This window comes from Plecotus auritus (assembly GCF_963455305.1).
Source record: "Plecotus auritus genome assembly, chromosome: 6".
Taxonomy (NCBI): Eukaryota; Metazoa; Chordata; class Mammalia; order Chiroptera; family Vespertilionidae; genus Plecotus; species Plecotus auritus.
This window is the reverse complement of record NC_137773.1, coordinates 66,654,529-66,663,130: the sequence shown is the minus strand read 5'-3', so window position 1 is coordinate 66,663,130 and position 8,602 is coordinate 66,654,529.

Sequence of the window (8,602 nt, the reverse complement as noted above, 5' to 3'; positions counted from 1 at the left end):
AAGTAATGGAAATATTCAAATCTCAGTAAATAAAGAAGTTGAATGCAAATAAATATATGTTTAACACCTCAACTCTCATTTAGGAGACTTGAAAGCTTTTCTTTTGTCCCACTCTGAATCTATATAATGAAAAGAATAATCACCCCTTCCTGATTTCTGTGAGAGTCTAACTAAAAAAAAATACACTTGAGTTTTTATAGTCCTTTAATACTTGCCTAAGGACAACCTCAAAATAGGTATTTTTTAAGTATTTATCTTAAAACTCTTTTCTTTATAAGTTAGGTGAAATCTTAAAAGAACACTGATCTATAGACAGAAACCACAAGATAAGATCCAGGAATGGCAATAGAGAGTTGATGTGAGAGAGTGTATGGTAGATTTGATCATTGTTCCAAATCTTTCACTACCTCTCTATTATTAATTATACCTGCACATAATTATGCCATTTCCCTTTGCAGTGGCCTTCAGTAGAGTAGGCAGAGTATCTATAACCACCTCATTGTCCATGTGACTTGCTTGGACAATACAATGTTAACAGATGTGGTATAAACAGAGGTTTAATTTTTTAATACATTTTTATTGACTTCAGAGAGGGAGAGAGAGATAGAAATATCAATAATTAGAGAGAATCATTGATTGGCTGCCTCCTGCAAGCCCTACACTGCGATTGAGCCCGCAACTGGGACATATGCCCTGACCAGAATCGAACTGTGATCTCCTGGTTCATAGGTTGACGCTCAACCGCTGAGCCATGCCAGTTGGATGAAACAGAGTTTCAGAATGGACTTTTGTCATTTGGGCTTCTACACCTGCCTTGATAAGAACACACCCTGGGTAATTATTAATCCCCAGAATATTTAAGACAAATGAAGAAGCCTAGAGTCTACCTAAGTCCAGCTTAGACCAAACAAGTGTAGTTGAGATCAGCCAAATTGCAGCCAAAATCCATAAGCCAGAAAAATAAATATTTATTGCTGTAAGCCATTCAGGTTTGGGGATCTTTTGAAGCACATTATCACAAGAATAGCTCCGTCATAGTTGGTAAGGCCTTGGTGAGTCAGTCAGGCTCTGGAGCCAAGCTGCCTATGTTTTAATACTAACTACACTGTTTTTTAATTGAATGCTATTGGTTAAGTTGCTGACATTTTACTGTAGGATTCTTTTTTAAGAAAGGGAAGTATAAATAAAGAGTATTGTGGGAGAATTACATGAATTCAGACATATAATGTGTTTAGAACAATATCTGGAAAATAGTAAGCTGTCATTACATGTAAATATGTTACAATTACTAGTAAAGTTTAAAAGTTCATATAGCTTCACCTAGAATGGTAATCTTTAAGTGAAGAAAAAAAAAAACTTTAGTGTCTAAACATAGATAGAATACCTAAAAATCTATAAATTATAAATGAGTGGGTGTGTTTCTGAACCTCACATGTTAATTGCTAAGTAATTCAATTACCTGCAATGACTCAGCATTTTACTATTTTTCTGACATTATAATATCACAGATAAAATTAAATTTGATGATCACACTATTTGGATGCAATAGGATTTTGAAAATTCTGAATGAAAAGGCATTCAAGTCTGCATTTCCTATTGTTGTTATAATAAATTACTTCATACTTAGTTATTTAAGGAGTACAAATTTATTATCTTACAATCAGAAGGTCAGAAACCCAAAATGGTTTTCACTGGACTAAAGTTAAGGTGTCCTCAGGATAAGATTACTTTTGGAAACTCTAGGGCAGGATCTGATTCCGTGCTATTTCATTTTTTACAGGTGGCCATATCCCTTGGCTTCTGGCCCATTCTTTCATCTTCAAAGCCAGTACTGTTAACCATTTCTCTTTGCTTTCTTTCCATTCCCTTTCCGCTTCGAGGAGCCTTGTGATATATTGAGCTAGCCCAGATAATGCAGAATAACTTCTCTATTTTAAGGTCATTTGATTAGCAAACATAATTCCTTTCCTTTCCTTTACTTCCTGTACTTTACTTCCTCGTTGCTTTGTAGTCTGATATATACAAGTTCTGGAGATTTGATTTAGATATCTTTAGAGGAGGAACTCTTCTATCGAATGCAAATATTCGATTTAATTTCTAAGTATAAAAAAGCATTTTCAATTCTACTTATAACAGTGAAAAATACCAATACATTGCCACAATATGTTCATTTTGTCACAATATAATTTCCCTGTGTGTAGCTCTGTTTTTCAGTCTTCATTGGGTAACTTTGAATATCCTCATATGTGTTTTCATTTGCATACAAGCGCATGTTTGTCTAAAATAGGTTGTTTCAATGTAAAACTATGCACGTCTTATTTCCACCAATAAAATATTTCAGGAAATAGCATTATATATGCATCTTTTTCCTTAGTTAGAAAACTTCCTCACAAGAGGTATGTTTTAAATTACCTGACTTGGGATTAAAAAAAAGAAAGTAGATTCATACCTATTGGTTTTTACTAGTATGATGTTTGTAGCATTAAGCAAGTTTTTATTTTTAATCCGTATTTTCTTATCCTTCTACTCTGTAGTACTATTGTACATACTATAGTACTATAATCAGACTTTTTTTTAATGAAACTAAAATCCCATTGAGTAATTTGTGTCCAATTATAGCATTCAGAATAATCCATATGAACATTAGTTGAAACATGAAATCCATGAAGACCTTATATACTGTTTATATTATCAAAATTTGTGTTTTCATAAGGCTTTTTTTTCTCCCTTGAATTCTAGATATAGCACCTTATATATATACTAGTAGCCCTGCACACAAATCTGTGTGCAAGTAGCTCGCTGCTGCTTGCCTCGAGGCCGCCCAGCCCACCGCTGCTCATAGTTCTCTGCCACACATAGCTCGCTCCCCCGCCCTCCTGAGCTCTCCTAGGCTCAGAGCTCGCAGCACCGCCCTCCTGCTGTTTGGTCATTATGCATCACGGTGTAACAACCATCTGCATATTACCTCTTTATTATATAGGATATATATATAGAGAGAGAGCAAGAGGTGAAATACTTCATCATTTATTTTTAGGACATAGTTAAAAATGGAAGTATGATACAATGAGGAGCCCAGTGCACAAATTCATGCACCTTGAAAGGAACTGTGGGCCACGAGGCTGCAGTAGGCACAGGGGCAGGTCTTGGCCCATCCTCCACACCCCCGCCCAGCCCCTCCCACCACAGCCCTTGGTCTTGTCTGCTGGTAGCCCCACTCCTGCTGCCGCCATTCCCACATGCTGATGGCATCGGCCCCACTCACACCTGCTGATGGCATGGAGTGATTGCGGCCAGCGCCATCAGCGGGTGTGAGCAGTGGCTGCTGCCCTGATCACCCCTCAGGAGCAGGGAGAGGTGGTGAAGCCCCCGGGGGTGATCAGGGCCAGCAGCCAGTGCTTGCACCCGCTGATGGCGCTGAGCAATCAGGACCGGGGCTGAGCACCGGCTGCGAGTGTCTGCACCGGCAGCAGGTGTGAGCGCCAGGTGAGACCACGGTGCACAAAAGCAAAGAATTTTCAGTTTCCACTAGGGGCTTATCCCGATGACAGCAACCGGCACCCCACCTTGGTCTGGCACCCCCATTCACCTGCTCCACCATCCCACTGCAGCTGACACCTGCCATGTTCCGCGCATGCCCCTGGTGGTCAGCGCACGTCATAGCAACCGGCTGTTTGGTTGTTCCGCCATTCAGTCTATCGGTCTATTTGCATATTAGCCTTTTATTATATAGGATTATTTTTATATTAATGTGACCTGTAGTACATAAAGAATTAAGGAAAATCATAATTTAGGACATAGATCTTATTTATTTTTTCAATCTCTTAATCCTCTTTTAGGGACTGTATTATGGGCAAGAGGAAGTTATTGACTGAAATTTTACAGTTCAAAATCCTCCTTCTCTACCCTCATTTAGATAGTTTGTAATATTTCATACAAACTATTAGATTTAATATGGCATCTACAGTTCCATTTATTTCTTAAATGCTGAGAACACAGTTGACTCAAAATTATTTATTGGCGTGACCATTCTAAACAATTCAAGGATAAATCCTGCTGCCAGCGGGACTTTGCTGAAGAAAATTAACAATGTCAGCCATGTAACCTTCCAATATGAGAGACAAAGACATATGCTGTGGATTCTGAAGAATAACAAGAAACAACAGTTATTCTGAGCTTTTTAAAGCCTATAGGCCTGCAAATAACAAAAAACACATGGTTTAAAAAGAATGCTAAAACCACTAACGGGCATAAATAGAGCACTTTTGAGGTCAATAGGGTTTTACTGCATAACTGGCAATGGGACCATTATTGAAACCTATTCTAACCTTAAGGTCATTGCACTCATTCTTTTTAAAGACAAGGAATAAATTTTAAAGAAAATAGCTCTCAGACAAAATTCAACTATAAAATCATTTGTCTTCAGATTTCAAAATGACACATCCATTTTAAAAACATCATAGTTTCTCAAATTGTTTTAAAAAAACAAGATGCTATAATCCTATAGGTGACTTTGAACATGGCATCTTTATCTTATTTATGCATTTGTTTTTCCCTTTGATTTTAAGATCCTCTAAGGGAGAGTTTCCTTCCTCTGTTCTCAGCTAGTTCTGATGTATCATGCTATTTTCAATTGTTCTTAACTCTCTATAGGGCTTACATTTATGGCTTTAGTTTTCAGTGTCATGTTCTTTTCAAATGCCAATAAAAACTAGCTTTAAAAATACAAAAGCAGGACACAGTTGAATGTTATTTTAATTGGCCTATCCTAAATAAAAAATAGAGAAGTTACTAGTAATTGCTTATTTTTTTTTTTTACCATGAAAATAAGAAAGAGAAACAGTTGTAATGGCAAGGTATTCATTCTATTCCTCATTAAATTCAAAATATATTTCAATTCCAAATTTATCTGAAGGAAACTTAAACTTTAAAAACAATGGCTGCATACTAATCTTATCTATTCTAATGAGAAGTGTCTAGTTAAAGCAGACATTAAAACAGTCTATATGAAAAAGAATATTTACAACACAAACTAATTTTCTCTTTTTCCCTTGGGCAACCTGAAGTTAATTATAGCCAAAATAACTCTTGTTTATCTATTATTTTTAGAATCAGAGAACAAAATTGCTTGCCACTACATTTTTTAATTTAAAAAGCTTTGTTAGATGATATGATTTGAAAATATAATGAGTAATAATAACAGTAAATGAAAAGCCCTGAAGCATGAAAATATTCATGTAAATTTTAAATGTGCATGGTTATGACATTACCCAGATATATTGTTGGAGAAAGGATGTATTTTGATCAAATAAATTTAATTAAATATCTTTGCCTGGAAAATAGTCTGCAAAATCATACTTACCCTGTCATTCCATTGCATTTTTGGGAAATACATAATAAATAAAAGTTTAAAGTTTTGTATGATTTATGCCATAATATCTGCAAACTTTTCCACCACTCACATATTTTAGTTCAAATCCAGGACAACTAATCGCATCTTTGATGATAAAAAACACACGTGCATGCATAATGCAATGGTGAATCTAAATAGAACTGCACTCACCTTATCTGAAAATATGCCTTTTATTTTCCCAGATAATGATTTAAATATTTTTAAACAATTAAAACTCCAGACTGACACATTTTAATGTAAAATCATATCTGGAAGGATATTTGTGTATACTTTCCCTCAACATTCACTTTCATTTTGCAAGGAAGTATGTTGGCTCTCCTGACACACTCTCTTGCCTACGGATGTAATTTGTATATTCATCAGCACTTGCTCAGCTTTTCCCAATTACTAGTTTCATCTTCAAGATGCAGCTGTATGCAATGGCGTCAATTCTTCCATGACCTAAAAAATATTCTTTTAAATTTTCTGACTACCCCCAACCAAGTGGTATGTTAGGAAAGTAGAAATCCCTCTCTGAAGGAAATTGAAACTATATTATCAAATTATACACTGATGTGAAAATGGATACAGAACTATTTATTCAGCTAGATTAAATTGATTTAGGCATGGTCATGTACTATGACAGAGTAACAGAATTTGAGTGAAAATGTTGGGAACTATTTCTAGGCTTGACCCATGAAACGTCCTATACACAATTTTTCATGTCTTTTTCTTTTCTTTGAACATAATTCACTGTGCATGAAGCCCTAAGAGTAAAAAAATGCAGAATCTCAAGATAAAATAACCCTGATTTGTAAATCATTACTAGAAAGAATGATGCAGGCCATTCAGAAGTGCTAGCTTTGGAATTTACCTAAATGAAAAATAAATGTTGCCCATGTTTGAGTCTCTGTACATTTATTTATTAGAACAACTAGCATTCCATAAGTTTGAACTAAAATTGTTAACTGGAAATGTCTTGCTGCCTTTATAGGCACCTACAGTATGTGACATGGGCTTAGTGGTTGGAAGATAGTGGTAAAAAAAATAGATACTGCAAATTATAAAGCTGAAGATCTATGTTGTAGAATGGCAAAATATTCAGTAAAACTATTGCCCACAGAACTGTTGGAAATTTTGAAAACAGATTATGTGCCTACTGCCCCTGACGTCAGGTAAATGCAGTTAAAACAAATATGCTATGTATTAGCTGTGATTGACAGTTTTCAGCAAGACATTCTATAATAAGAGCTCAAGCAATAATTGACTGGCTTTCAAATGTACATGTGAATAGAGAAAATGTAGAAATAAAGAAAGTTATGGATTTGGAAAAGGCTCAATAATAAAGGTTCAATAGATCCCTTAGTTGGACAAGTGTCTTAGTCCTGAGATAAAGATAATTCAAGCTAATATTTGCCTTCCTGAATCCTTTCCTGCAGTTTAGCTCAGATTAGCCAAAATTAAATGTGAGGGGGAACATCAAATTAATAAAGCAATCAATAAAGAAGACCAGATAATTATGCCCTGTGAGAACTTTGTGTGAATTTACTGGCACACTGGAAATGCCTGCAAGCATACAGATCAGAAATATACTATATTTTGAGGGAATTGTTTTTTTGTTTTTTTTTAAATATATTTTATTGATTTTTTTACAGAGAGGAAGGAAGAGGGATAGATAGTCAGAAACATCGATGAGAGAGAAACATCAATCAGCTGCCTCCTGCACACCTCCTACTGGGGATGTGCCCGCAACCAAGTTACATGCCCTTGACCGGAATCGAACCTGGGACCCTTCAGTCCGCAGGCCGACGCTCTATCCACTGAGCCAAACCGGTTTTGGCGAGGGAATTGTTTTGACAAAGGAACAACAAATCCAGAATAAAAAACCCTTGTACTTTTTTATTTCAAACTAAAGGCCTGGTGCACGAAATTTGTTCACTGGTGGGGGGTGTGTCCCTCAGCCCAGCCTGCACCCTTTCCAATCTGGGATCCCACAGGGATCGGGCCTAAACTGGCAGTCGGACATCCCTCTCACAATCTGGGACTGCTGGCTCCTAACCCCTCGCATGCCTGCCTGCCTTCCTGATTGCCCCTAACCACTTCTGCCTGCCAGCCTGATCACTCCCAATCACCCCCTGCCAGCCTGATTAACACCTAACTACTCCCCTGCCGGCCTGATCACCCCCAACTGCCCTCCCCTGCTGGCCTGATCTCACCCCCAACTGCCCTCCCCTGCTGGCCTGATCTCACCCCCAAATGCCCTCCCCTGCTGGACTGATCTCGCCCCCAAATGCCCTCCCCTGCTGGCCTGGTGGTCCCCCACTGCCCTCCCCTGTCAGCCTAATCTCGCCCCCAACTGCCCTCCCCTGCCGGCCTGATCTCAACCCCATCTGCTCTCCCCTGCAGGCCTGATCTCGCCCCCAACTGCCCTTCTCTACCAGCCAATTTGGTTCTGATTGGTCGGTTTCTATGCCAGTCAGTGTCAAAAGCTCCGCCTCCTAGGCAGCCATTGGCTCCTCACAGTTGACCCAAATTTGGTTCTGATTGGTCAGTTTCTATGCCAGTCAGCATCAAAAGCTCTGCCTCCTAGGCAGCCATTGGCTCCTCACGCTTCACCCAGATTTGGTTCTGATTGGTCGGTTTCTATGCCACTCAGCGTCTCTGGGCCTATCAATGGGGCCTGATCAGAAAGGCTGGGCTGATCAGCAGCCCTGGAGCGCAATGGAGGTGCAGCTGCTGGCCAGGCCTGAAAAGAAAGAGAGAGGCAGGTGCTGATCAACAGCTGCCACAGAGGCAAAGGATCAGACACTGCTTCTCTCTTAAGGTGTCTCTCTGGGCCTGATTCACAGCCCCCTCAGCAGTCAGTGCTGGGTCACCACACTGGCAACCCAGCACTGACTACAGGACTGACTTCCAGTTGGTCGAGCCTCCGGTCATTGTGGATGTGACAGACCCAGGGTTTTAATATATTAGGAGAGATCCTTGGTGTTCAGTGTTGCACAAGTAGGAATGTTACCAAAGGAAATAGGTTCCTCTGTGGTGTCACAGGAAAAGAATTTCAGGGTCGCTCACATAGGAGGAGTTGGCAAGGATTTTAAAGTGAAAAGCCACAGTACACTCTCAGAGAGACAGAGAGCGGGCAGCCTATAGGGCAGCAGCTGCCCTGAGGTCTTTTTAAACTTGCTTACATTTCCTTAGGTTTGGAAAAGAGCA